The sequence below is a fragment of the Physeter macrocephalus genome, chromosome 16, assembly GCF_002837175.3.
Source record: "Physeter macrocephalus isolate SW-GA chromosome 16, ASM283717v5, whole genome shotgun sequence".
In the NCBI taxonomy this organism is placed as follows: Eukaryota; Metazoa; Chordata; class Mammalia; order Artiodactyla; family Physeteridae; genus Physeter; species Physeter macrocephalus.
This window is the reverse complement of record NC_041229.1, coordinates 57,414,448-57,440,994: the sequence shown is the minus strand read 5'-3', so window position 1 is coordinate 57,440,994 and position 26,547 is coordinate 57,414,448. Positions and strand designations below refer to the sequence as shown.

The window sequence follows — 26,547 nt, the reverse complement described above, 5'->3', positions numbered from 1 at the left end:
GGTGCCCCCAGAACTCCTCTCCCTGAGAGGATGTGGCAGTTGCGATGCTTTGGTTCATCTCTGGGGTGGGGGCTGAGACCCTGTTTGCAAGGGATAAGCTCAAGTACCAACAGATGAGCCTTAAACTGCATCCCAAGGAGGGTGAGTCCAGTGGACCTCATGGCTTTTGACTGACAGAGTGAGGAAAGCCTTTCGTTTGCCTCCCTGGGCCCAGTCCCTTCTACATGGGGCCCCAGAGGCTGATCTCAACGGACTGCCTTGGGTTAATGTGTCGTTGGCTTCCAGAAGGTTCACCCAGAGGGAAGCCCCAGTGGGAGACTGGAGGAAGGAGGAAAGAGAGTGGAGGTTTTATTCCCCTGCCAGGTCTCCTGGGTTAACAGGGTCCCTTGGCCACAGCCTCTGTCCATACATACAGCTGACACCTTCCTCCAGGGCAACTGCAGCCCTGGGCGGTACCTGCCCCCAGGTGCTGCACCCCCTTTGTTGGTTTGCCCCACCCCACTGTCAGAGCAGCTCACCCTGGGCTGATATACCCTCTCTGGCGGGGCCAGAGCAGAGGAGACCAGGTACTATCGCCAGTGGCCCCTTTCTGCAGTCTTCTTCTCGCCCTCAGAGCCTCCTCTAAATGTGCACGGAACAAATGATTACAGAATCGCGGTTTGCAGGGGTGCCCGTTACTAAGCATGCAGGCCTCCACTGTCTCAGCCCGGCCTGGCCCAGCAGGCCATGAAGGGAGGGGCAGGAGGCAGAGTTCAGTGAGGACAGCCACGGCCAGTGTGAGCGCTCACTGTATGGTAAGCACTGTGCACTACACACCAAGCACTTCATTTACTTCTTAAAACCCCCCCAAGGAGGCCAAGGAGGTATGCCCTATTTGTGCATTTTACAGAAGAGGAAACGGGTGCTCAAAAAGCTGAAATGACTCTCCCAGGGTCATATTTCCAGTAAGTGACAAAGCCAGGACTCAAATTCAACTCTCTCTGCCTCCAAAACCCATCCTGGTAGCTACCTTGAAATAATTTTATTGGATTGGCTTTCAACAGAGACAGCTGACTTAAATGGGGTCAATTATTGGTGAGGGCCACACAGAGGCCTCCAGTGTCTCCCCAGTACCCTCCCCCGAGATGAAAAAAAACCTCTGGCGTTCTTCAGTTCTCCCAGGTGGGACTGGGGCCCCAAGTGGGTGGCGCAATTGGGTGTCCGGGTTGGAAAAACAAGCAGATCCAGACAAGGCTTCATTGTTAAGGAGAGCCTGACTCTTGGCCATTTAAACAAAACCAAGCAAGACAAAATGCTTGCTGCCTTATCTCTTAGAGAGAAGGGGGATGGGAAGGGCCCCAAGACTGGGTGTTGATCCTTCCCCCGCCAGCCTCAGGTGGTTGGGGCACTAGAGAGAGCACCGCAGGGGGGTCCAGGGTCTGAGTCCAGCAGGCTCTGCCACCGTCCGTGACCTACTGCACACTGCCGACGTGTCCGGCACTGCACCACCGGTGCTTTCTGCGAACGGCCTCATTTGGTCTCTATGAGAGATTACTGTTATTCCTGTTTTCAGACAAGGACACCGAGGCTCAGAGAAGACACCCAAGCAGGGAGCAGAGGGGTGTTGGAACCCAGGTTTATCGGATTGCAAAGTCTTTCCACTTCCCTGTTTCTCCAGGGAGAGCAACACTGCAGAGGAGGGAGCAGCCTGGAAGCAGTGAGCTCCCTGTCCTGGGGATGTGCAGGTATAGTCTGGGGATGCTATAGGAGGCATGCTGCAGGAGGTGGCCAGGTGGTTCTGAATCTTGGCTGTGCTTTGACATCACCTGCAAAGCTTTAGAAACTATTGATGCCTGGGTCTTGCCCGAACTTTTAAAAGTTCCCTAGATGATTCTAATGTGTGCAGCAAATTTGAGAGCCGTGGGCCCAGATGCCCACCACAACCTCTCCCACCCCACAACTCTTGAAGGAAAGAAGGGCTTTGTTACTCTGACCCATTTACGAGAGGGGCAAAAAACAGGCAAAACGTAAGGGCCAAGGTCGTGTCCTCAGGGCCCCACCACCAGCCACAAGTGTAGGCAACATGAGGGGACCCTGACTTCAGAGGTGAACTCCTTTAAGATACTTGGGGGGCCCTGGCTCCCTTGTCAGTGGAAGAAAACTTTCCCTTTGAGCCTCCTGGGTGGGAGGGTGAGGCCAATTCTTCATGGCCTTTTTTTTTCCTCTTTAGTAGAGTTCACTCATTCAAAAGCTAAACAGCTGTAGGATTAATGCTGGAAGACCACCTCCGCCGGTGGGCGTGTTTGGGAGCAAGAAGATAAAAGAACTCCGAACAGGCCTGTTTATTCTTTTCTGTAGGAGATTTGGTTCCAGGCCTGGGAAGAGCTGGGACTCTCAGCCCTCGGCCCACACTTCCTCCCACCTGCCTTCCTTCTGCCCTCCAGCAAAATATCACAGATGGCAAGAGTCGGGTGGTGGGATGGGGGAGGCCTGCGGAGTCCAGCAGACGTGGGGTCTGCCCAGACGCTCCTCCTAGCCTGGACAGGAACCACTCCTCTCTGCCCTCATGCCTCGTGCTGACCTCACAGCTGTACCCGGGTGCATGTGCGCACATGCGTGTTAAATGATACTTTCCAACTTAGCGCCAGGAGCACCGCCTCCAGGAAGCCTCTCCTGACTCCCTCCCCGCCCAGCACTGGACAAACCCAGCCCCCGGCCTTCTCTGCCACATTCTGTCACATTCAGTGTCGTCACTGCTTCTGCGTTCTCCCCTCCTGATGAGGTCGCTCATTCATTCATTACACAGAGCAGCTGCCCTGTGCCTGGGATTCATTCCATATGCCCTACCCGAGCACCTGTTCTTTCAGACTCTGCTAGGAGATACAGGCAACAACAGCTAATATGCATTGAGTGCTTATCACGCGCTGGGTATTTTTCTGAGTGTTTTACATGTATAATGCATTTAATCCTCACCACAACTATAACGGTCCCCATTTTACAGATGGGGAAACTGAGGCCCAGAGAGGTTAAATCACTTGCCCTAGTCACACGGCTAGTAAGTGTGCACTCGGGCTATGATCTGAGCATTGCCCTCTACCACCATCTACAGATGTCGATGGGACCGGCCCCCGCCTTGGGAGCTCACTCTTCACAATTTGGAAGTTTTTTATCTGTGTTTACTTGTTGAATGTCTATTTCCCCCACAGACCAAAATCTCCCATTATGTTACGTTTTGTAATACGTAATCGCGTGTGTATGCCGGGGGAGAGGGAGACCAAATGAACACTGCTTCCCTTGAAGGAATCTTCAAGCAAATCACAGCATCTGCTACCTGGACCCCAGACGGCTCCTCCCAACTGCGTCATTCCTGCCGCTAAGGCCTGAGAAGAACCAGGTCCCTGGACATCCCAGTCCTGCTCCCTGCCTTGAACTTAGCTTGGGTCCTGCTCACTGGGAAGGCGGTGGGAATGGCAGCTCTCCCAATCCCGTATGACAGAGTCCTCCCCAGGCGGCGAAGTGTCCTCCTCTGGGAAGCCCTCCTTGCTGCCTGGCACATCCTCCCTCCCGGCCTCACTGGATGGGCTCTTCCATCAGCTTCTTACTGAGTCACTTGATCACGAAGCTACTGAACGGATGGGCAAAAGGGGACTCACGCTGACAGAGTACCCGCCTGTGTGTCAGGCCTGGCACCTGCCTCCCGTTGTCTCATTTAACCCTCACAACGCTGTGGTTGCCAGTGCCACTTTACAGAGAAGGCGACAGAGGTACAACGGTTGAGCGACTTGCCCAAGGGGCAGCTCGCATTGCCTCTCCTGGGTAGGGGTGGGGGCAGCCACTTTGTGCCAGGCGCCCTGCTAGGCACTCTGGGGGGCGGAGGGGAGAATTGGGGTGGCAGAGAATCTATTTCTGACTGGCCGGCAAAGGAAGCAGATCTACACAAGTCCAACCCACAGACCACAGTAGGCAAGTGAGGGCTGTGGATCTGTAGCAGAGGAGCCCTGGAAGCTTCTGGAAGGAGGCATCTTCAGGCCTGGCTAGATTCCTCACTGCTGCACTCCCATGACCGCCACAGGAAGAAGGGCAAGCCTTGGCCTACAAAGTTCTGGTGCCCCGTGGGTACTGCCCTGGAGGCTGCAAAGGGAGGAGAAGCAGCTGCCCAGCCAGCTGCCCTGTCAATGACCCCACCGTGGCCAGGGCCAGCCTGCCTCCAGCCCTGCCAACCTGGCCTGGCCCAGCCGGCTCCCAATCACAGGGTCTTCTCTGCCCAGCTAATGACCATGCTGCCAGCAGCCCTGGCCTCCACCCTCCTTCGGGGGAGGCAGCAGCTAACTACAGAGCCTGCTGGCCCAGACAGTGGCCGGGCCAAAAATCACAGCCGCCCATCACACCACATCCTCTGGCCCTGAGGCTGTGGTCTCCTCCCCTACCTTCCAGGGTCACGAAGGACACTGCAGAAGGCTGGAGCTCTGGAAGCTCAGACACCATCCCCCTCACCACAGACCCAGGGAAACAGGACCACAGCATGGGTCTGATTCACCCCAAGTCACACAGCCAGCCAGTGCAGAGCCCAAGGCCCCCTGCTCAACCCAGCACTGCCCTTCCCTAGCCCTGAGAAGAAGGCTCATTTCCAGGCTTTTTACCTGTGTAGTATGCTCTAGACAACTCCCCACTGTCTAGCTGTGTGACCTTGGGCAAGACAATGTACCTTTCTGAGCCCTGTCTTCCAGGGCATAACAGTAGCTACCACCCAGAGTTGTGAATGAGAGGATCTGTAAAACACTTAACACAGCGTCTGGCTCAGAATAAATTCTCAAGAGCATTAGCAATTGCTCATGTCACCATCACAATATTATTAAATGAGTATGTAGATGCATTTTACAAACTGTAATATGTGATGCAATGGTAGGTATTGTTTATTACTAGTACTGTGAAGTGTTAGAGATTCAGAGGGGGTGTGACCAGAGGGTTGGGTAATCCAGGAATGTTTCTGGGGGGATTTATGACCTGAATTAGGCCTTGACTGATGTGGAAGTGTGGAAGTGAGCAGAGCGGAGGATGGTGTGGATGACAGGAGGAAACCCATAAACAAAGGGGCCACACATGATGTGTTTAGGAGACAGTGGTGTGCAATGACCAGGGGTCCATGCAGTGGCTGCAGTGGGCAAAGCCTTGAATGCACAACAAAGAGGCCTGGTCTCCATCTTACTGGTAAGAAGGAGTCACAGAGGGTTCTCAATGGGGGCCCCATGATGCTTTCTGCAATATGAATTCTGTCTGGCATTCAAGGCCCTCCACCATCTGGTCACTCACCCACCCCTCTTCTCCACACCCCTCTCTGACCCCATAGATCCACCATCATCACCCCAGAGTTCTCCCCACCTCCCTGCTTATTACACCATCCCATCTTCCCCACCATTAGCCCACCTCACGGTTCTCGTTCACAGTGAAGCACCCTTTCATTAAGTACCTTTCGTGCCATCTGCTTTACATGTATGACCTCACAGTCACCCGTAACTACCCTCATTCTACAGAGGAGGGAGCAGAGGCCTGGCTGGGTCAGGTATCTTGCTCACAGTCTCACACTGAGTGAGTGGCACAGCCAGAATTCAACCTTGAACTGATGTCGGGACCCCTACTCTCTAAGGCAAGTTGCCTCTAGCCTTAGCCCAGACCCCTTTCTCCTTGATAAAGCCTTCTGGGTTACTCCAGTCCCTAAGAGCCTCTTCCTGCCACCCCTCCTGACCCATTTGGAATCGGAGGCCCACAGCTTGAGCCTGGTTCACCTATAGCTTGGTTTCCACTGTTTCCTGCGGGTCCAACTTGCCCCCCAGTAAGAGAGCTGGGGTTGATATTAGGTCACTTTCTTCCTGTCGCCCCTTTCCCTCGTATCTGAGACTTTGTCTAGCACTGATGGGAGCCACCTGCCTCCTCTGGTGGGGTTCAGAAGCTCAGCTGAGCACACAGCAATCAATTTCCCTGAGCCTGCCTCGCAGCGAGGGGAGCCATAAATTATTCACCGCACCTTTGTGCCTATGGAGGCCAGAGGGAATGAACACCTGCTCCCCACAATCCCAAAGAAAGCCAGCAGCCCTGGGATGAGGGGTCAGAACCCAGAGCCCCTTGCCAGGGTCCCCAAGCAGATTCCTGAGGGCTGTGGGCCCAGGGAGGTAGCATAGGGTAGCCTGACCCATACAGCTGAGCAAATCCAGGTCTGTGAATCTGCAACAGTAGCCTCCATTGCAATCCAAGGCAAGTCTGAGAATCTCTCTGCATTTCCTGGTCAAAATCCAAGCTTCCTTTTCTTATAGGGAAGGAAATAAATTATCTGGCCACGTGCTGTATATTTATATCTCATTTAAAGCTCACAACAACTTTGTAAAGGAGGAATTCTAATTTACAGAGAAGCAGCTGGGGCTCAAAGGAGTGAAGTGACTTGCCCAACACCACATGGCCGGTGGGAGGAATCAGAGCAGATTCACGCCGCCTGGTCTGTCTGACTCACTGCCGTCTGCCCGTGCCGCTTAGCCCTCCCCATTGGGAGCTAGTCACCACAACGCCTTTTCCATCTGGGTAGCTTCCAGGGCACCTGGAAGTGCAGTCAGCACTCAGTTCCTGAAGCAAACTCCAAGGCCCTGTGCAGGAGGTTTCACCTCTCTGCCCCTCAGCTTCCCGCACAAGGTAGCCATTAGGAACAAGCCCAGTCTTGGCAAACAGCAATAATTCTTTAGCACTTGACAGTATGCTGGATGTGATGGCTCCATTATCTGAGCAGGTAACAAACAGCCTGCCTTGACCCCATTTTACAGGTGAGGCTTGGAGGCCTGGATGCATCCAAAAGGTCCCAGGTGGCTCCCCAGCCCCGTTCTGCCTCACTCCAAGTTCCAGCTCCTTTCCACCCCACCGTGAAATGAGATCCCAGGTGTGAAATTATCTCATCAAAGAGCAGCTTTGTTTAGATGCAGGGATTATTATGAGAATCTGAATCCCCACGGATGGTGGGGGTGAGGCTGGAGAATCCCAAGCCCCTCAGTCACTTTCTCTTCCAGTTTCCCCAAACATTCCACTCCCAGGGACTGAGCTTCCAGCCTTCAGCCGACCTCGCCACCCTCCCCCACCTCCCAGGGGCTTTCCAAGGTGGCTTCCCCTTGACTCCAGGAAGCCGGGCACAGCAAGGGTTAACCAGTCCCGGCCAAGGCCACCGGGGTTCCTACCTAGGCCACATCCCCTCCCCCTCCCCACCCAGAACAAGAGCCCACAGGGTCCATGCCAAGCACTCTTTCACAACACGCCTCTCCCTGCACAGCCCCAGAGGGGAGACAGAAGGAGTCCCTGCCTGGGAATCCAGACCCTCAGACTGTGTCCCCAGCCCTGGCAGTCCCAGGTCTGAGACCGCTCCCCTCCTGGACCAGAGGTGTCTTGCAGGTTCCCTTGCCCAGGAGAGGCCGAGGTCAGACCTGAGGTTGGGGCCAAAGGCTATGGGGCTGCTGGTCTGTCTCAGGCCCCAGCACCTTGCACACAGATTCTCACAACAGCCTGATACAGGGTCACCCAGACCTCACATCAGGGGTGGGAAAACCCCAGCCAGCCACCCAGAAGATGCTAACTTGGGAGGGCGAGTGGACACCTTGAAGGATGTTTGGGAAGGTTTTCTCAAGTGTACTTCTGGCTCAACTACTCACTTGCTTTAGGACCTCAGCAATTGGCACCCCTTGTCCCCAGGCCTCAGTGTCCCCCTTACTAATGTGAAGGATGTGAGCTGGGTGAGTGCTGAGGGGCCGCATCTCCTGCAGTTCTGATGGGCTGTGACTTAGGGACCTCTACAGTGTGTTCTCCCATCAGATAAGCAGCGTGTCAGGACCTCCGGAGCGTCTTAGAGACACTGGAGTCTGGCACACAGGGTACGGGGCAGCTGCTCTGTCAGGGAGGGAAGCTGTGGAACTGGGAAGCTTCCCACTTCTGCCCTCAACTCTGGGTCACCTTTCCTGGGAGGTGACATGACAATGGAGTGGGAGGGAAAGAGGCCAGGAGAAGCCACGTCCCAGCCTCAGGATCAGCTAGCTCTCCGATGCCCCAGTGGCCCCCACCTCGAAACCCCCGCCCCGCCCCACCTCCTGCCATGCGGCTCTGCACTTCCTTTCTTTTTCTCTCCATTCTCTGCTCCTTTCCCTCTCCAGCATAACACTCCTCCCCAGTCTCAGCACCAGAGTAAAAAGAGCAGGGTCAATCAATCCCGGTGAACCTCAGTTTCCCCATCTGTAAGCGCTCTTAACAGCACACAACACCTTCTATCACACGGAGTAGTGAGCCATTTGCGCAAGGGTGGGGCGCGGAACGGCACACAATGGGCGCTCAATAAGTGCCCGTTTTCTCCCTTTTCCTCCTCCCTTTCCCGCGCCCCCTACTAGCCAGTTCCAGCCGCAGCTAGTACCCAGTGCACACCCGCAGGTGGCCCCAGCGCTGCCGGGATGGGGTCGGAGGCCGCCCGGCATCCGGGGCTCTCTCACCTGCACTTCTCGGCTCTCTCTTGTGTTCTCTTGGGGGCAAGCGCTCAGCCCCTCGCCTGGGGCGGCAGGAAGGTGGCAGCTTCGACTCGAAGCACCAGCCCGGTCTGGTTCAGTCCGACTATCCAGCCCGCCTTGGAACCCTCACGGGGCGCTGAACCCGGGCCGGGGTTTCCTGGATGTTCGCACGGTCCCAAGTCCGAAGCACCGGATCGGAGGCAGCTGAAGGTTCGGGTTTCGGGGAGCCAGAGTCTGGAGGCGTCTGGGCTGCTTTGCACTCAGTCAAGGGGCTGGGGGCACCCCGCCTTAACCGCGGTCGGAGGGCTGGGGGCTCCAACACACACTATAGAAAGGCTGGGAACGAGCCCTTAACCCTAGAGCCGTATGGTGGGCCAGGAGCGTCCCTCGCCGGTGCACTGGATCAGGGTCGGGGGCTCGGGGCGTCCCGGCCACACGCCCCGGACCGCGGGGCTGGGAGCGTCCCGGCGGAACCCGGGGCTGGGACAGGCGGGGCAGGGCAGGGCGCCGGCGAGGAGGCGCGGAGCCCGGCGGGGAAGTCTTCTTAGGTTCCGATTCGGCTCGCTCTGCAAAATGGGGCGGTCCTCGGCGCGGCAGCTGACTCCAGAGCTCCGGGCCGCGGCTATACTTCCTCCTCTTCCCCCGGCTCGCTAGCCGCTCGCTCAGTCCCGCGCCGCAGCCGCTGCCACCCCCGCCGCTGTCATCCCCGCCGCCCACCCCCACAGGAGCTGCAGTCGAGCCGGAGAAGAGAAGAACCTAGGTAGCGCCGCTCAGCGCGGCCCCGCCCGAGTTGGGGCGGGGTCAGCCTGAGGCCCCGCCCCACCCCGGCCACCGGCAAGGGGCGGGGCGAGCTCCAGATCCCCTCCTCCCGGTCCCGCGCCGTCGGGCAGCGGGAGCCAATCGGAGAGTGGGAAAAGAGCGCAGGTCTGCGGAACGTGGACTCTACCTCGGGGAGGGCGGGGCAGAAGTGGAGAGGTACCGCCCGTGAGAGGACAATGGAGGGGGAGGGTGGTTTAAAGAGCTGAGCGAGAGGAGAGGGTAACCTGGGGACCCGGATGGAGGGAGAGGTGGGGAGGGCTGGTTTGTCTGGGACCTGGGGTGGGGGAGTCATAGGGTAGGAACAGGGGTCGGGGTGGGAAAAGGATTAGGATGTAGGCTAGGTGAGTTATCCGGGGGTAGTGGAGTCCCCAGGGATAGTGGAGCCCTCGGGACTGGTGGGACACACCCTCACAGTACCCTTCTCCTTCCCAGCTAATAGGGCTCAGCGCGAGGAGGCGAGCTTGGATGCAGTGAAATATTCAGGTTTCAGGAAGCAGTGAAAAACAAGTTTCTGAAGATAAAGAGCGGATCTTCCTTCAACATTTCGCCTTTTCCAGCGCCCACCCGCGGGGAGGTGCGTCGTTGTCAGTTTTAAAAATAAGTTAAGAGCAGAGGTGTGTGAGGACCACACACACACGCACACACACACACACACACACACACACACCCTCAAGAGTACTGACTTCTGCCCCGAACTCCTGCCCCTCCCCTCCTCCCCCCCCACCAGAGCCTTGAGGCTGGAGCTGTGTCTGATTTATCTCTGAGTCCCAAGCACCCAGCACAGGGCGGGGCACAGAGCTGGTCTTGGAGGGTTTTGATGTATGAATGAATGAGTGTTGAATGTCCTGCAGGGGCCATGTGAAAGGTACTAATTGGTCTGGGGAGCGAAAGAATGGAGGCTGCACAGGACAGGTTATCTGTAAGCCTCACCACCAACCTATGCAGTAGGTGCTCCATTTCACTGATGAGGCCACCAAAGCAGAGAGAGGCCAAATGATGTTCCCAAGACCATATAGCTGGCACAGGATTCCATCTACTCATCACTATCACTATCTATAGGTCAGGGGACTTCCCTGGCGGTCCAGTGTTTAAGATTCCATGCTCCCGGGGGCTTCCCTGGTGGCGCAGTGGTTAAGAATCCGCCTGCCAATGCAGGGGACACAGGTTCGAGCCCTAGTCCTTGAAGACCTCACATGCCGCAGAGCAACTAGGCCCGTGCACCACAACTGAGCCTGCACTCTAGAGCCCGTGAGCCACAACTACTGAGCCCGTGTGCCACAACTACTGAAGCCCACGCACCTAGAGCCCATGCTCCACAACAAGAGAAACCACCGCCATGAGAAACCAGCGCACCGCAACGAGGAGTAGCGCCCGCTTGCCACAACTAGAGAAAGCCCACACGCAACAACGAAGACCCAACACAGCCAAAAACAAATTAATTAATTAATTAATTAATTGTAAAAGACTCCGTGCTTCCACTGCAGTGGGTGCAGTTTCCATCCCTGGTTGGGGAAGTAAGATCCCACATGCCGCACAGCGTGGCCAACAAAACAACCACTAACATTCTAGGGCAAAGCTATGTGGCTTTGAACAGGTTACTCAACCCCTCTGAGCATCTGGTTCCTCGTCTGTAAAAGGGAAATAAAGATGTTGCTACTTGGCAAGAACTGGGCAGGCACCAGGCTTCAGAGGATGGAGGGAAGGGTATTCCTGGCAGAGGAAATAGCATGTGCAAAAGCATGGAGTCTGAAAGAACACCTCTGGGGACCCCTGGCCTATTCTGGGGGGATTAGGAGAGTCTTCCCTCAGGGCAGACTCGGGCCAGAAGTAGGGATTAGTTAGCTTAGGAGGGATCCTCAGGGAATGGACAATGCTCTGTCTGGGCAAAGGCCAGCCTGGGCAAAACCCTGGAGGTGGGGGAGAGCACTGCTCTGTTGAAGAATCCCCAGCAAGTTCAGGGTAGCTAGAGCTCCCAGAGAAGGGACAGCAGAACAGATGGGAAGAGGCAGGCAGAGCCAAACAGGAGAGAGTTCGGACTTTTTTCTAAAGGCCAAGAACTCTGTTGGGGTCTTGCTTATGACCCTGAACCCAGTAGGGTTTTGCTGAGGCCCCAGTCTGGAAGCCCCTGAGTCTTGACTCACTGGTTATCAGAGAGGCGCCCTGGGAAGTTTTTAAGCTAGGCATTGATATGGGAAAGATAGCACTTTGTAGGGAAACCAGGTAGCATGAAAACATTTAAAGTCCACAAGAGGCAAATAGTGTGGGGCAAATGGTGTGAAGGGTTGGAGTCCTCCATGAGCCCTGGACCCAGAGCTCTGCCCATCCCCTCTTTATTTTTTATTTTAACTTTTAAAATAAATTTATTTATTTTTGGCTGCATTGGGTCTTTGTTGCTGTGCACGGATTCTCATTGCGGTGGCTTCTCTTGCTGTGGAGCAGGGCTCTAGGTGCATGGGCTTCAGTAGTTGTGGCACGTGGGCTCAGTAGTTGTGGCTCGCGGGCTCTAGAGCGCAGGCTCAGTAGTCGTGGCGCATGGGCTTAGTTGCTCCGCGGAATGTGGGATCTTCCCGGACCAGGGCTCGAACCCGTGTCCCCTGCATTGGCAGGCAGATTCTTAACCACTGCACCACCAGGGAAGTCCCCCCATCCCCTCTTTAGAGTGCACCAGCCTTAGAGTCTGGTTGGGAGAACAAGGAAGAGGGTGAGCTGGAGGCTGAAGTCCAAGCTGGGTGGGGGGAGGGGAGGCATGCCCTCTCCTGGCCAAGCCCAGGGGTGGGGGTGGGGAGGTTGGCCCCAGGAAGCTTGCACTGGTGGCTGTGCAAGCTGGAGGGCTTGCAAGCTATTTTGCTAAGAAACCTTGTGACTTCTTCCTCTGCTCAGAACCTTCTGTGGCTCCCAGTTGCCAGCGTGATCAAGTCCTAGGTCCCTAGCCTGGTATTCCAGCCCCTCCACTGCTGCTCTCTGCCAACCCCACGCACTTCATCTCCCAATCGCTTCCCTCTCCCCTCACATCAGACTTCTCTCAACTCCACCCATAAGCAGGATACAGTCTCTCCCCTCCATGTGGTTGCTCTAGCTTGTCTGGGGGACCATGCTCCCCTGAGTTAATTCCTATTTCCCTGCTGGCCTGAATGGAAGAAACTTTGGGGCAAATGCCCATCTGTCCTCCTCTTTGCTGTACCTTCAGAGCCTAGCACAGTCTGGCACATAGTAGGTGCTCAGTAAATAATTGTTGAATGAATGCGCCATCTCTCAAATCAAGTGTCTCCTTCTCTGAGAAGCCTTCCCAGACTCCCCCAGGAAGTCTGTCTTTGGTCTGGCATCTCTCGGCTTGAAGTCTCTGTAATCAGGTATTTCGTGTTTAGTTGGACCCACTGGGCCAGGAGCACCTCCGTGGCTATGCACCCCCCACCCATCACCAGCAGAGAGCCTGGCGCCCTCGTGAGACCTCAGCACTGGGAGATGAATGAGGCTCTCACAGAGCCCCCAAAGCGGATCAGATGAGCAGAAAGCCTGCATGAAAAGGAGGCTTTCAGAACAGACCCTCCATGACCCTTGAGGCCCTGGAGAGAGGTGCCCAAGGTCACCAGGAGGTGACCAGCACACAGTTCTCAGACGCCCATATTTGCCGTCTGACTACCCTTCCGGGGGAGAAAGTCTCCTGACGCTGGAGAATCAGGCCTTTTTGTGGCCAGAGAGGCTCACAAAGTGTGACAGAGGCATGGTCACGGTAGCTTGTCTGAGGGTGATTGAAGGCTCAGAGGCCGGCTCTGAACCTGGGCCTCAGGGCTGACAGGAAATGCTAGCCTTGTCAGTCTGGTGCTGGGCTCCAAGAACCTTCACCCTCCTGACATTCTTTTGACCTTACTTTCTTCTGCAGCTTCAGCTCTGTTGCAAGCTCCTTCCCAATCTCAGTACAAATGAACATTCACTTTCATGCCTACATTTACATTAAAAATTTCACATTTTTTTTCTTAAATAGGGCCACCGAATTGCGTAAGACTTCACACCCTGTGAGATCTGCTTCCAACAAATCCTTACAGTGTGCCCACCACGTGTAGGCGCTGTGCTTGGTGCAGGCAGACGCGGCCCTCCTGCAGCTTACTGTCTGGTGTGGGGTTGATAGGCTCAAATGAACGTGTTGGCCCTCACAGTACATCCTGCTTTCCTGCCTCTGCCTCTGCCAGCCCCGATTCCTTTCCCCAGCTCTCCTGCCTGCATGCGCCCCACTCGGCCACTGGACTTCTCTCCATCCTCAAGGCCCGGTACACAAATTGACCTCTCTGAGAAGCCTGCCTGACTCCCCCAGCGGGGAGCACGGCATCGTCCCACGGAGCTCGTGACGCGGCTCTTTGTGCCTCTCTTAGGGCTCTGATCTGCTTAGATGTTGGGCTCTTTCTGGGTTGGTTTTCCCACTGGAGTGTGAGCTTCTAGAGAGCAAGGAATGCAATCTTGTTTCTCTCTGTCCCCATCCACTACCCTGCCCCGCTCATCCCACATTTACTAAGAATTCTTAGGCTGGATGAAGTCCCAGACCAAATATTGGGCATCCAGGGATGGGACGATCAGGGAGGAGCCGCCCTTGACATCAAGGAGCCCCAGTCCCAGGGCTCTCTGCAGTGGCGGTGTACACAGAATGCGCCGCGAACACAGAGGAGGCTGCCTGGTCCGGCAGGGGGAGGGTGGGGCGGGGTCGAGCCGGCTTCACTGGGAAGGTGGCACTTGAAGCAGAGGGAACGCTGAGCACAAAGGCATGAAAGTGGGAACTGGCAGGTGATGGGTGAGAAGTTCGGTGTGCTGTGACGAGGTGGGAGAGTGGGCCGCAGAGCAACTAGGCCCGTGCACCACAACTGAGCCTGCACTCTAGAGCCCGTGGGCCACAACTACTGAGCCCGTGTGCCACGACTACTGAAGCCCACGCACCTAGAGCCCATGCTCCACAACAAGAGAAACCACCGCCATGAGAAACCAGCGCACCGCAACGAGGAGTAGCGCCCGCTTGCCACAACTAGAGAAAGCCCACACGCAACAACGAAGACCCAACACAGCCAAAAACAAACCTTCCCAGACTCCCCCAGGAAGTCTGTCTTTGGTCTGGCATCTCTCGGCTTGAAGTCTCTGTAATCAGGTATTTCGTGTTTAGTTGGACCCACTGGGCCAGGAGCACCTCCGTGGCTATGCACCCCCCACCCATCACCAGCAGAGAGCCTGGCGCCCTCGTGAGACCTCAGCACTGGGAGATGAATGAGGCTCTCACAGAGCCCCCAAAGCGGATCAGATGAGCAGAAAGCCTGCATGAAAAGGAGGCTTTCAGAACAGACCCTCCATGACCCTTGAGGCCCTGGAGAGAGGTGCCCAAGGTCACCAGGAGGTGACCAGCACACAGTTCTCAGACGCCCATATTTGCCGTCTGACTACCCTTCCGGGGGAGAAAGTCTCCTGACGCTGGAGAATCAGGCCTTTTTGTGGCCAGAGAGGCTCACAAAGTGTGACAGAGGCATGGTCACGGTAGCTTGTCTGAGGGTGATTGAAGGCTCAGAGGCCGGCTCTGAACCTGGGCCTCAGGGCTGACAGGAAATGCTAGCCTTGTCAGTCTGGTGCTGGGCTCCAAGAACCTTCACCCTCCTGACATTCTTTTGACCTTACTTTCTTCTGCAGCTTCAGCTCTGTTGCAAGCTCCTTCCCAATCTCAGTACAAATGAACATTCACTTTCATGCCTACATTTACATTAAAAATTTCACATTTTTTTTCTTAAATAGGGCCACCGAATTGCGTAAGACTTCACACCCTGTGAGATCTGCTTCCAACAAATCCTTACAGTGTGCCCACCACGTGTAGGCGCTGTGCTTGGTGCAGGCAGACGCGGCCCTCCTGCAGCTTACTGTCTGGTGTGGGGTTGATAGGCTCAAATGAACTTGTTGGCCCTCACAGTACATCCTGCTTTCCTGCCTCTGCCTCTGCCAGCCCCGATTCCTTTCCCCAGCTCTCCTGCCTGCATGCGCCCCACTCGGCCACTGGACTTCTCTCCATCCTCAAGGCCCGGTACACAAATTGACCTCTCTGAGAAGCCTGCCTGACTCCCCCAGCGGGGAGCACGGCATCGTCCCACGGAGCTCGTGACGCGGCTCTTTGTGCCTCTCTTAGGGCTCTGATCTGCTTAGATGTTGGGCTCTTTCTGGGTTGGTTTTCCCACTGGAGTGTGAGCTTCTAGAGAGCAAGGAATGCAATCTTGTTTCTCTCTGTCCCCATCCACTACCCTGCCCCGCTCATCCCACATTTACTAAGAATTCTTAGGCTGGATGAAGTCCCAGACCAAATATTGGGCATCCAGGGATGGGACGATCAGGGAGGAGCCGCCCTTGACATCAAGGAGCCCCAGTCCCAGGGCTCTCTGCAGTGGCGGTGTACACAGAATGCGCCGCGAACACAGAGGAGGCTGCCTGGTCCGGCAGGGGGAGGGTGGGGTGGGGTCGAGCCAGCTTCACTGGGAAGGTGGCACTTGAAGCAGAGGGAACGCTGAGCACAAAGGCATGAAAGTGGGAACTGGCAGGTGATGGGTGAGAAGTTCGGTGTGCTGTGACGAGGTGGGAGAGTGGTGTGGACGTGTATACACTACCAAATGTAAAGTAGATGGCTGGTGGGAGGCAGCCGCATGGCGCAGGGGGATCGGCTCGGTGCTTTGTGACCACCTGGAGGGGTGGGATGGGGAGGGGGGGAGGGGGGGAGACGCAGGAGGGAGGAGTTGTGGGGACGTGTGTATGTGTGTAGCTGATTCATTTTGTTGTGGAGCAGAAGCTGGCACACCATTGTGGGACAGTTGTACTCCAATAAGGATGTTAAAAAATAAAATAAAATAAAAGTTAAAAAAAAAAAAAAAGAAGTTCGGTGTGTTTGGGGGAATGGGAATGACACGGGAAGGAAGAAATGGAGGTCGCACTGGGAGCAGTTAGAGCACAGACTCTGGACCCACATGGCCTGGGCTTGAATCCTGGCTCTGCCATCACTAACTCTGTCATTGCTCTGTGCCTCAGTCTCCCCATCTGTAAAGTGAGAATAATACTAGTACCTACTTTGTAGTCTATTTATAAGGATAAAATGAGTTAATGTCTATGAGAGCTTAGGGCAGTGTTGGTACATGATAAGCCCCACTGTGAGTGTCTGATAAACAGGATGGAGCTGGAGGGGACTGCACAGGCCGTGTTAGGTGGGGCTTTGAGTTTGGCCTTTATATCCAGAGGGTACCAGAGCGTTAACAAAGGGGGAGGGGTGAAGGGGAGGAGGTGGCTTGGCTTAGATCCAGCCTTGCTCCTCCCAGCCCATGAACACCCAGAGGGCCTCCTGCTGGCCCCCAGCCCTGCCCACCTCTCCCCTTCCCTGGCCTTCCGGTGCCCCCAGTAGCCCTGTGGCATCAACTGATGTATAGTGGGACTGTAGGGGCCGGGGCCACCCCTACCCCGGAACACCCAGGGAAACTTTATGGCCCGACTAATTGCCAAAGGAGGTCAAGGAGGGGCATAAATTTATTTATTTTTGGCTGCATTGGGTCTTTGTTGCTGTGCACGGATTCTCATTGCGGTGGCTTCTCTTGCTGTGGAGCAGGGCTCTAGGTGCATGGGCTTCAGTAGTTGTGGCACGTGGGCTCAGTAGTTGTGGCTCGCGGGCTCTAGAGCGCAGGCTCAGTAGTCGTGGCGCATGGGCTTAGTTGCTCCGCGGAATGTGGGATCTTCCCGGACCAGGGCTCGAACCCGTGTCCCCTGCATTGGCAGGCAGATTCTTAACCACTGCACCACCAGGGAAGTCCCCCCATCCCCTCTTTAGAGTGCACCAGCCTTAGAGTCTGGTTGGGAGAACAAGGAAGAGGGTGAGCTGGAGGCTGAAGTCCAAACTGGGTGGGGGGAGGGGAGGCATGCCCTCTCCTGGCCAAGCCCAGGGGTGGGGGTGGGGAGGTTGGCCCCAGGAAGCTTGCACTGGTGGCTGTGCAAGCTGGAGGGCTTGCAAGCTATTTTGCTAAGAAACCTTGTGACTTCTTCCTCTGCTCAGAACCTTCTGTGGCTCCCAGTTGCCAGCGTGATCAAGTCCTAGGTCCCTAGCCTGGTATTCCAGCCCCTCCACTGCTGCTCTCTGCCAACCCCACGCACTTCATCTCCCAATCGCTTCCCTCTCCCCTCACATCAGACTTCTCTCAACTCCACCCATAAGCAGGATACAGTCTCTCCCCTCCATGTGGTTGCTCTAGCTTGTCTGGGGGACCATGCTCCCCTGAGTTAATTCCTATTTCCCTGCTGGCCTGAATGGAAGAAACTTTGGGGCAAATGCCCATCTGTCCTCCTCTTTGCTGTACCTTCAGAGCCTAGCACAGTCTGGCACATAGTAGGTGCTCAGTAAATAATTGTTGAATGAATGCGCCATCTCTCAAATCAAGTGTCTCCTTCTCTGAGAAGCCTTCCCAGACTCCCCCAGGAAGTCTGTCTTTGGTCTGGCATCTCTCGGCTTGAAGTCTCTGTAATCAGGTATTTCGTGTTTAGTTGGACCCACTGGGCCAGGAGCACCTCCGTGGCTATGCACCCCCCACCCATCACCAGCAGAGAGCCTGGCGCCCTCGTGAGACCTCAGCACTGGGAGATGAATGAGGCTCTCACAGAGCCCCCAAAGCGGATCAGATGAGCAGAAAGCCTGCATGAAAAGGAGGCTTTCAGAACAGACCCTCCATGACCCTTGAGGCCCTGGAGAGAGGTGCCCAAGGTCACCAAGGGGTGGCCAGCACACAGTTCTCAGATGCCCATGTTTGCCGTCTGACTACCCTTCCGGGGGAGAAAGTCTCCTGACGCTGGAGAATCAGGCCTTTTTGTGGCCAGAGAGGCTCACAAAGTGTGACAGAGGCATGGTCACGGTAGCTTGTCTGAGGGTGATTGAAGGCTCAGAGGCCGGCTCTGAACCTGGGCCTCAGGGCTGACAGGAAATGCTAGCCTCGTCAGTCTGGTGCTGGGCTCCAAGAACCTTCACCCTCCTGACATTCTTTTGACCTTACTTTCTTCTGCAGCTTCAGCTCTGTTGCAAGCTCCTTCCCAATCTCAGTACAAATGAACATTCACTTTCATGCCTACATTTACATTAAAAATTTCACATTTTTTTTCTTAAATAGGGCCACCGAATTGCGTAAGACTTCACACCCTGTGAGATCTGCTTCCAACAAATCCTTACAGTGTGCCCACCACGTGTAGGCGCTGTGCTTGGTGCAGGCAGACGCGGCCCTCCTGCAGCTTACTGTCTGGTGTGGGGTTGATAGGCTCAAATGAACGTGTTGGCCCTCACAGTACATCCTGCTTTCCTGCCTCTGCCTCTGCCAGCCCCGATTCCTTTCCCCAGCTCTCCTGCCTGCATGCGCCCCACTCGGCCACTGGACTTCTCTCCATCCTCAAGGCCCGGTACACAAATTGACCTCTCTGAGAAGCCTGCCTGACTCCCCCAGCGGGGAGCACGGCATCGTCCCACGGAGCTCGTGACGCGGCTCTTTGTGCCTCTCTTAGGGCTCTGATCTGCTTAGATGTTGGGCTCTTTCTGGGTTGGTTTTCCCACTGGAGTGTGAGCTTCTAGAGAGCAAGGAATGCAATCTTGTTTCTCTCTGTCCCCATCCACTACCCTGCCCCGCTCATCCCACATTTACTAAGAATTCTTAGGCTGGATGAAGTCCCAGACCAAATATTGGGCATCCAGGGATGGGACGATCAGGGAGGAGCCGCCCTTGACATCAAGGAGCCCCAGTCCCAGGGCTCTCTGCAGTGGCGGTGTACACAGAATGCGCCGCGAACACAGAGGAGGCTGCCTGGTCCGGCAGGGGGAGGGTGGGGCGGGGTCGAGCCGGCTTCACTGGGAAGGTGGCACTTGAAGCAGAGGGAACGCTGAGCACAAAGGCATGAAAGTGGGAACTGGCAGGTGATGGGTGAGAAGTTCGGTGTGCTGTGACGAGGTGGGAGAGTGGTGTGGACGTGTATACACTACCAAATGTAAAGTAGATGGCTGGTGGGAGGCAGCTGCATGGCGCAGGGGGATCGGCTCGGTGCTTTGTGACCACCTGGAGGGGTGGGATGGGGAGGGGGGGAGGGGGGGAGACGCAGGAGGGAGGAGATGTGGGGACGTGTGTATGTGTGTAGCTGATTCATTTTGTTGTGGAGCAGAAGCTGGCACACCATTGTGGGACAGTTGTACTCCAATAAGGATGTTAAAAAATAAAATAAAATAAAAGTTAAAAAAAAAAAAAAAGAAGTTCGGTGTGTTTGGGGGAATGGGAATGACACGGGAAGGAAGAAATGGAGGTCGCACTGGGAGCAGTTAGAGCACAGACTCTGGACCCACATGGCCTGGGCTTGAATCCTGGCTCTGCCATCACTAACTCTGTCATTGCTCTGTGCCTCAGTCTCCCCATCTGTAAAGTGAGAATAATACTAGTACCTACTTTGTAGTCTATTTATAAGGATAAAATGAGTTAATGTCTATGAGAGCTTAGGGCAGTGTTGGTACATGATAAGCCCCACTGTGAGTGTCTGATAAACAGGATGGAGCTGGAGGGGACTGCACAGGCCGTGTTAGGTGGGGCTTTGAGTTTGGCCTTTATATCCAGAGGGTACCAGAGCGTTAACAAAGGGGGAGGGGTGAAGGGGAGGAGGTGGCTTGGCTTAGATCCAGCCTTGCTCCTCCCAGCCCATGAACACCCAGAGGGCCTCCTGCTGGCCCCCAGCCCTGCCCACCTCTCCCCTTCCCTGGCCTTCCGGTGCCCCCAGTAGCCCTGTGGCATCAACTGATGTATAGTGGGACTGTAGGGGCCGGGGCCACCCCTACCCCGGAACACCCAGGGAAACTTTATGGCCCGACTAATTGCCAAAGGAGGTCAAGGAGGGGCCCCGAGAAGGACCAAGGCACATGGGCAGGGCCTAGCATCCAGGCCCTGGCTGGGCTGAAAGGATGGTGGGATTGGATCCAAGTGTGTGTTCAGTGGGGAATGGATGGGGGGTGGGGGGAGAAAGTCAACTGCCAGGACTGAAGGTGAAGTTGGATATCGGACACTTGGGGCCTGATGCAGAGGGCTCGGGAGCCAGAAGAGCATCCTGGCCCAGGCACCTCCCCTCTATGCCTCGGCTTCTCCGTGAGTAAAATGGAGATGAGAAGTGTGGCCCCTCGAAGGTGGTGGGGACGGAAGGAGAGGCAGTGCTCCGTCACCAGGCCTGAGGTAGCATGGTGCGTGTGCTGACACCAAACTCAATTCCACGGCACCGAGGCAGAAAGGCCAGGAGCATCCGTGGCTGGAGAGGTGGCAGGGGGGCGTGTCACATGTCTTTGTCATTGAGTTTGGCTTCTTTGCTGAGGGCAGAGGGGACCCCTGGGAGGGTCTAAGCGGCAGTAACAAGGTCAGGTTTGCTCTTCAGAGCTCAGCCTGATCACCGTCTGGAGAAGAGACTGAGGCACGGAGGCCGGCTGGCACCTGTTTTAAGAGTCCAGGTGACGAGGAGAAATGAGGGTCTGAACTGGGCCCTGGCCGTGGGGCAGGGGTGGGAGGTCAGGAACATTTCGGAGTGGGGGGAGAGGCAGGCCGCTGATGGTGTCTCTGCGGGGTAACGGGGAGAGAGAGTGAGTTGGGTCTGGAGCTCAGGAGAGGGACCAGGCCCGAGGCCACGGCCTGAGACAGGCTTTGGGATGAGAGGGTCAGCGGCCCCAGGGAGGGAGTGGGAAATCCACAGGGAGAGGGGTGTGCAGGGGATGGGGCGCAGAAAGAGCCAGAGAAGGACTGGTCAGAGAAGGCAGAGAGAGGGAGGAATCCGACACTGAGCGAAGAGTGAGCAGCAAGGAGAGGTGAGCAGGGCCAGGATGGAAGCATCCTGGGGTCAGTGGCTGGGACTGAGGGTGGCCCAGGGGAGGAGGGGTGCACTTGGAGCTGGTGTGGGTGCCCTCCCCAGGGTAGCTGCAAAGGGTGCATGCTTGGGTGGCAGCTGGAGGAGGAGGCAGAGGTAGAGGCTTTTAGAGAGGACTTAAAACCATGAGTAATGACGAGATAACGGGTAAGGCTAGAGAGGCAGCACCTCCACTTCAGGGGTTGGGGGGGACCCTAGTGGGGGTGGGGCAGGTGAGGAAGATCAGGCCTGGGGTCTCAGCGAAGCAGGAGGCCAGGGGAGGCCAGGGGAGGGCCAGGTGGAGCAGCCGAGGCAGAGGCCTGAAGCTGGGAGCCTTGCTGTGGAAAGTGAAAGGGGAGGGAAAAATTCCGACTGAGATGGGAATCTGTGGCAGCTCCTTTCCCCTGGTGGAGGGGTTGGGGGCGGCTTTGGGGAATGCCTGTGTCAATGATACCAGGCCCCGCTTCCCATTCTCCTGGATCCCTGCTCAGGCTCCAGTCTTGAAAGGGCGGGGAGCTTCACGGCTTCTCAGACCCCAAAGTCTATGAGCTTCCTCCCTCCCACCAGGCCTTGCCACCAGCAGACGGGAATTTTCGTGATCCCAGTAACGCCAAGCTTACCTTTACCAGCACCTCCTGATGCTCACGAGAGTGTACTGTGTCTCCAGTACAGGGTATGAGGGATACCCAACAGGCAGGCCCCCAGTACCTTTCACTAAAGAAAGGCAAAGGGTATGCTTTCATCTGGCTGCCTCTGCTGCCCCCTGCTGTATGATCCTGATTGGTGCAGAATAATAATCCTAATCGCTAACACTAGAGCACGGGTTCTCAAACTTTTTGGTCTCAGGACTGTTTTACACACCCTAAAAATTTTTGAGGACCCCAAAGAACTTCTATTTATATGGCTTGTATCGGTATTTACAGTATTATAAATTTAAACTGAGACATTTAAAATATTTAAGTAATTAATTTAAAATAGTTATAACAATCTTAGTAAATGTTAAAATATCTTAATGAAAAACATCTACATTTTCCAAAACAAAAAATTAGAGGTGGGCTTCCCTGGTGGCGCAGTGGTTAAGAATCCGTCTGCCAATGCAGGGGACGTGAGTTTGAGCCCTGGTCCGGGAAGATCCCACATGGTGCGGAGCAACTAAGCCCATGCGCTACAACTACTGAGCCCATGCACCTAGAGCCCGTTCACCACAACCACTGAGCCTGCGCTCTGGAGCCCGCGAGCCACAACTACTGAGCCTGTGTGCCATAACTACTGAAGCCTCTGAGCCTAGAGCCCGTGGTCTGCAACAAGAGAAGCCACTGCAATGAGAAGCCCGCGCACCACAACGAAGAGTAGCTCCTGCTCACTGCAAGTAGAGAAAGCCCACGCACAGCAACGAAGACCCAAGCAGCCAAAATTAGTTAATTAATTAATTAAGAAAAAAATAAAGCATTCTTTTTTAAAAAATTAGAGGCATTTTTTATGTTTACAAAAAATGTTAATGGCTGGCCTAATAAAAGACAGTTAGATTCTCATACCTGCTTCTGAATTCAGTCAGATGCAATATATTGTTTTGGTTAAAGTTTACAAAGAAAATACAGGCTTATACTGATATGAGTTAGAAAAGGGAGGAGTATTTTATTGGCCTTTTCAAATAATTGTGGCTATTATTTGATACTAACTTAATCTTGAAATATTTCTTGAAGTTTAGTTACTATTAAAATCTGAAACCATGGGACTTCCCCGGTGGTGCAGTGGATAAGACTCTGCGCTCCCAATGCAGGGGGCCCGGTTCGATCCCTGGTTAGGAAACTAGATCCCACAGGCATGCCGCAACTAAGAGTTCGCATGCCACAACTAAGGAGCCCATGTGCTGCAACTAAGGAGTCCACCTGCCACAAATAAGACCCAGCGCAACCAAATAAAAAAAAAAAACTGAAACCATATCAATGAGATTTTCTTACTCAGTTACATTAAAATCCATTGGTCTTTTTTGCACTTTGTATCTTTTACCATGGATGATTTTGTAAAAGGATGCATTGGCCATTTGGGAGAAAAAGTGGTTCACCGAGTCATGCAGATCTTTCAAATATTGATAAATTTCAGTATATAATATTAAAAATCAAATTTTTTTGATTGGCAAGGTGTGGCTTCAGACAGGGCTCAGGTGTCATCACCTCATGGAAGCGCCTCTGGGCTCCCACAGGCCCCTGGGCTTCCCTCCGTCCTCTCATTTACCAGCCGCTTCTGTGAATGTCAGCTTAGGTGTCTGCTTCCACCAGGCCACACCTGGCAGCTGGCACAGGGCCGGGTACATCGCGACACAATGGTGGTCATCATCGCCCCTGTTTTTCTGCCGTCTCTGGGCAGCCCAACCCTCCTGGGCAGGGAGAGCAATTCCTTCACTTATTCATTGCTCCATCCCTTTCTTCACTCTTTAAATACATTTATATTGAGTGTTTTCTTTGTGCTCAGCATGGTTGTAACATTCTAACACAGCAGCAAAAATCTCTGCCTTCGTGAAATTTACTTTCCGGTAGAGGAAGGTAGACAATAAGAAAAAAAATATAGAGAGAAAATGGTATATATTAGATAGGACACGCACTTTGGACAAAAGAAAGAACAGCATAGACAGAGGAAAGTGGGGAGTATCGGTGAGGGGGTTACCATTTTAAACAGAGTAGTCAGGGAAGGCGGATTCTTAACCACTGTGCCACCAGGGAAGTCCCCCCATCCCCTCTTTAGAGTGCACCAGCCTTAGAGTCTGGTTGGGAGAACAAGGAAGAGGGTGAGCTGGAGGCTGAAGTCCAAGCTGGGTGGGGGGAGGGGAGGCATGCCCTCTCCTGGCCAAGCCCAGGGGTGGGGGTGGGGAGGTTGGCCCCAGGAAGCTTGCACTGGTGGCTGTGCAAGCTGGAGGGCTTGCAAGCTATTTTGCTAAGAAACCTTGTGACTTCTTCCTCTGCTCAGAACCTTCTGTGGCTCCCAGTTGCCAGCGTGATCAAGTCCTAGGTCCCTAGCCTGGTATTCCAGCCCCTCCACTGCTGCTCTCTGCCAACCCCACGCACTTCATCTCCCAATCGCTTCCCTCTCCCCTCACATCAGACTTCTCTCAACTCCACCCATAAGCAGGATACAGTCTCTCCCCTCCATGTGGTTGCTCTAGCTTGTCTGGGGGACCATGCTCCCCTGAGTTAATTCCTATTTCCCTGCTGGCCTGAATGGAAGAAACTTTGGGGCAAATGCCCATCTGTCCTCCTCTTTGCTGTACCTTCAGAGCCTAGCACAGTCTGGCACATAGTAGGTGCTCAGTAAATAATTGTTGAATGAATGCGCCATCTCTCAAATCAAGTGTCTCCTTCTCTGAGAAGCCTTCCCAGACTCCCCCAGGAAGTCTGTCTTTGGTCTGGCATCTCTCGGCTTGAAGTCTCTGTAATCAGGTATTTCGTGTTTAGTTGGACCCACTGGGCCAGGAGCACCTCCGTGGCTATGCACCCCCCACCCATCACCAGCAGAGAGCCTGGCGCCCTCGTGAGACCTCAGCACTGGGAGATGAATGAGGCTCTCACAGAGCCCCCAAAGCGGATCAGATGAGCAGAAAGCCTGCATGAAAAGGAGGCTTTCAGAACAGACCCTCCATGACCCTTGAGGCCCTGGAGAGAGGTGCCCAAGGTCACCAGGAGGTGACCAGCACACAGTTCTCAGACGCCCATATTTGCCGTCTGACTACCCTTCCGGGGGAGAAAGTCTCCTGACGCTGGAGAATCAGGCCTTTTTGTGGCCAGAGAGGCTCACAAAGTGTGACAGAGGCATGGTCACGGTAGCTTGTCTGAGGGTGATTGAAGGCTCAGAGGCCGGCTCTGAACCTGGGCCTCAGGGCTGACAGGAAATGCTAGCCTCGTCAGTCTGGTGCTGGGCTCCAAGAACCTTCACCCTCCTGACATTCTTTTGACCTTACTTTCTTCTGCAGCTTCAGCTCTGTTGCAAGCTCCTTCCCAATCTCAGTACAAATGAACATTCACTTTCATGCCTACATTTACATTAAAAATTTCACATTTTTTTTCTTAAATAGGGCCACCGAATTGCGTAAGACTTCACACCCTGTGAGATCTGCTTCCAACAAATCCTTACAGTGTGCCCACCACGTGTAGGCGCTGTGCTTGGTGCAGGCAGACGCGGCCCTCCTGCAGCTTACTGTCTGGTGTGGGGTTGATAGGCTCAAATGAACGTGTTGGCCCTCACAGTACATCCTGCTTTCCTGCCTCTGCCTCTGCCAGCCCCGATTCCTTTCCCCAGCTCTCCTGCCTGCATGCGCCCCACTCGGCCACTGGACTTCTCTCCATCCTCAAGGCCCGGTACACAAATTGACCTCTCTGAGAAGCCTGCCTGACTCCCCCAGCGGGGAGCACGGCATCGTCCCACGGAGCTCGTGACGCGGCTCTTTGTGCCTCTCTTAGGGCTCTGATCTGCTTAGATGTTGGGCTCTTTCTGGGTTGGTTTTCCCACTGGAGTGTGAGCTTCTAGAGAGCAAGGAATGCAATCTTGTTTCTCTCTGTCCCCATCCACTACCCTGCCCCGCTCATCCCACATTTACTAAGAATTCTTAGGCTGGATGAAGTCCCAGACCAAATATTGGGCATCCAGGGATGGGACGATCAGGGAGGAGCCGCCCTTGACATCAAGGAGCCCCAGTCCCAGGGCTCTCTGCAGTGGCGGTGTACACAGAATGCGCCGCGAACACAGAGGAGGCTGCCTGGTCCGGCAGGGGGAGGGTGGGGCGGGGTCGAGCCGGCTTCACTGGGAAGGTGGCACTTGAAGCAGAGGGAACGCTGAGCACAAAGGCATGAAAGTGGGAACTGGCAGGTGATGGGTGAGAAGTTCGGTGTGCTGTGACGAGGTGGGAGAGTGGTGTGGACGTGTATACACTACCAAATGTAAAGTAGATGGCTGGTGGGAGGCAGCTGCATGGCGCAGGGGGATCGGCTCGGTGCTTTGTGACCACCTGGAGGGGTGGGATGGGGAGGGGGGGAGGGGGGGAGACGCAGGAGGGAGGAGATGTGGGGACGTGTGTATGTGTGTAGCTGATTCATTTTGTTGTGGAGCAGAAGCTGGCACACCATTGTGGGACAGTTGTACTCCAATAAGGATGTTAAAAAATAAAATAAAATAAAAGTTAAAAAAAAAAAAAAAGAAGTTCGGTGTGTTTGGGGGAATGGGAATGACACGGGAAGGAAGAAATGGAGGTCGCACTGGGAGCAGTTAGAGCACAGACTCTGGACCCACATGGCCTGGGCTTGAATCCTGGCTCTGCCATCACTAACTCTGTCATTGCTCTGTGCCTCAGTCTCCCCAT

The 26,547-nt window shown here is 54.9% G+C and overlaps 1 protein-coding gene across 5 annotated transcripts in view; it reads right to left on the bottom strand.

Annotated features, from left to right (window-relative positions):
• Window positions 1–9,201, bottom strand: part of GDPD5 (glycerophosphodiester phosphodiesterase domain containing 5) — a 93,670-nt gene extending 84,469 nt beyond the window's left edge. For 3 of the 5 annotated variants that reach the window (XR_008615408.1, XM_028477335.1, XM_055078790.1), the window contains exon 1: window positions 8,484–9,201. The gene's annotated coding sequence lies outside the window, so the exon portion shown is untranslated. The remainder of the gene's footprint in view (window positions 1–8,483) is intronic. The other 2 variants (XM_028477336.2, XM_007101445.4) reach the window with 1 other exon arrangement.
• Window positions 9,202–26,547: the final 17,346 nt, after the last annotated feature.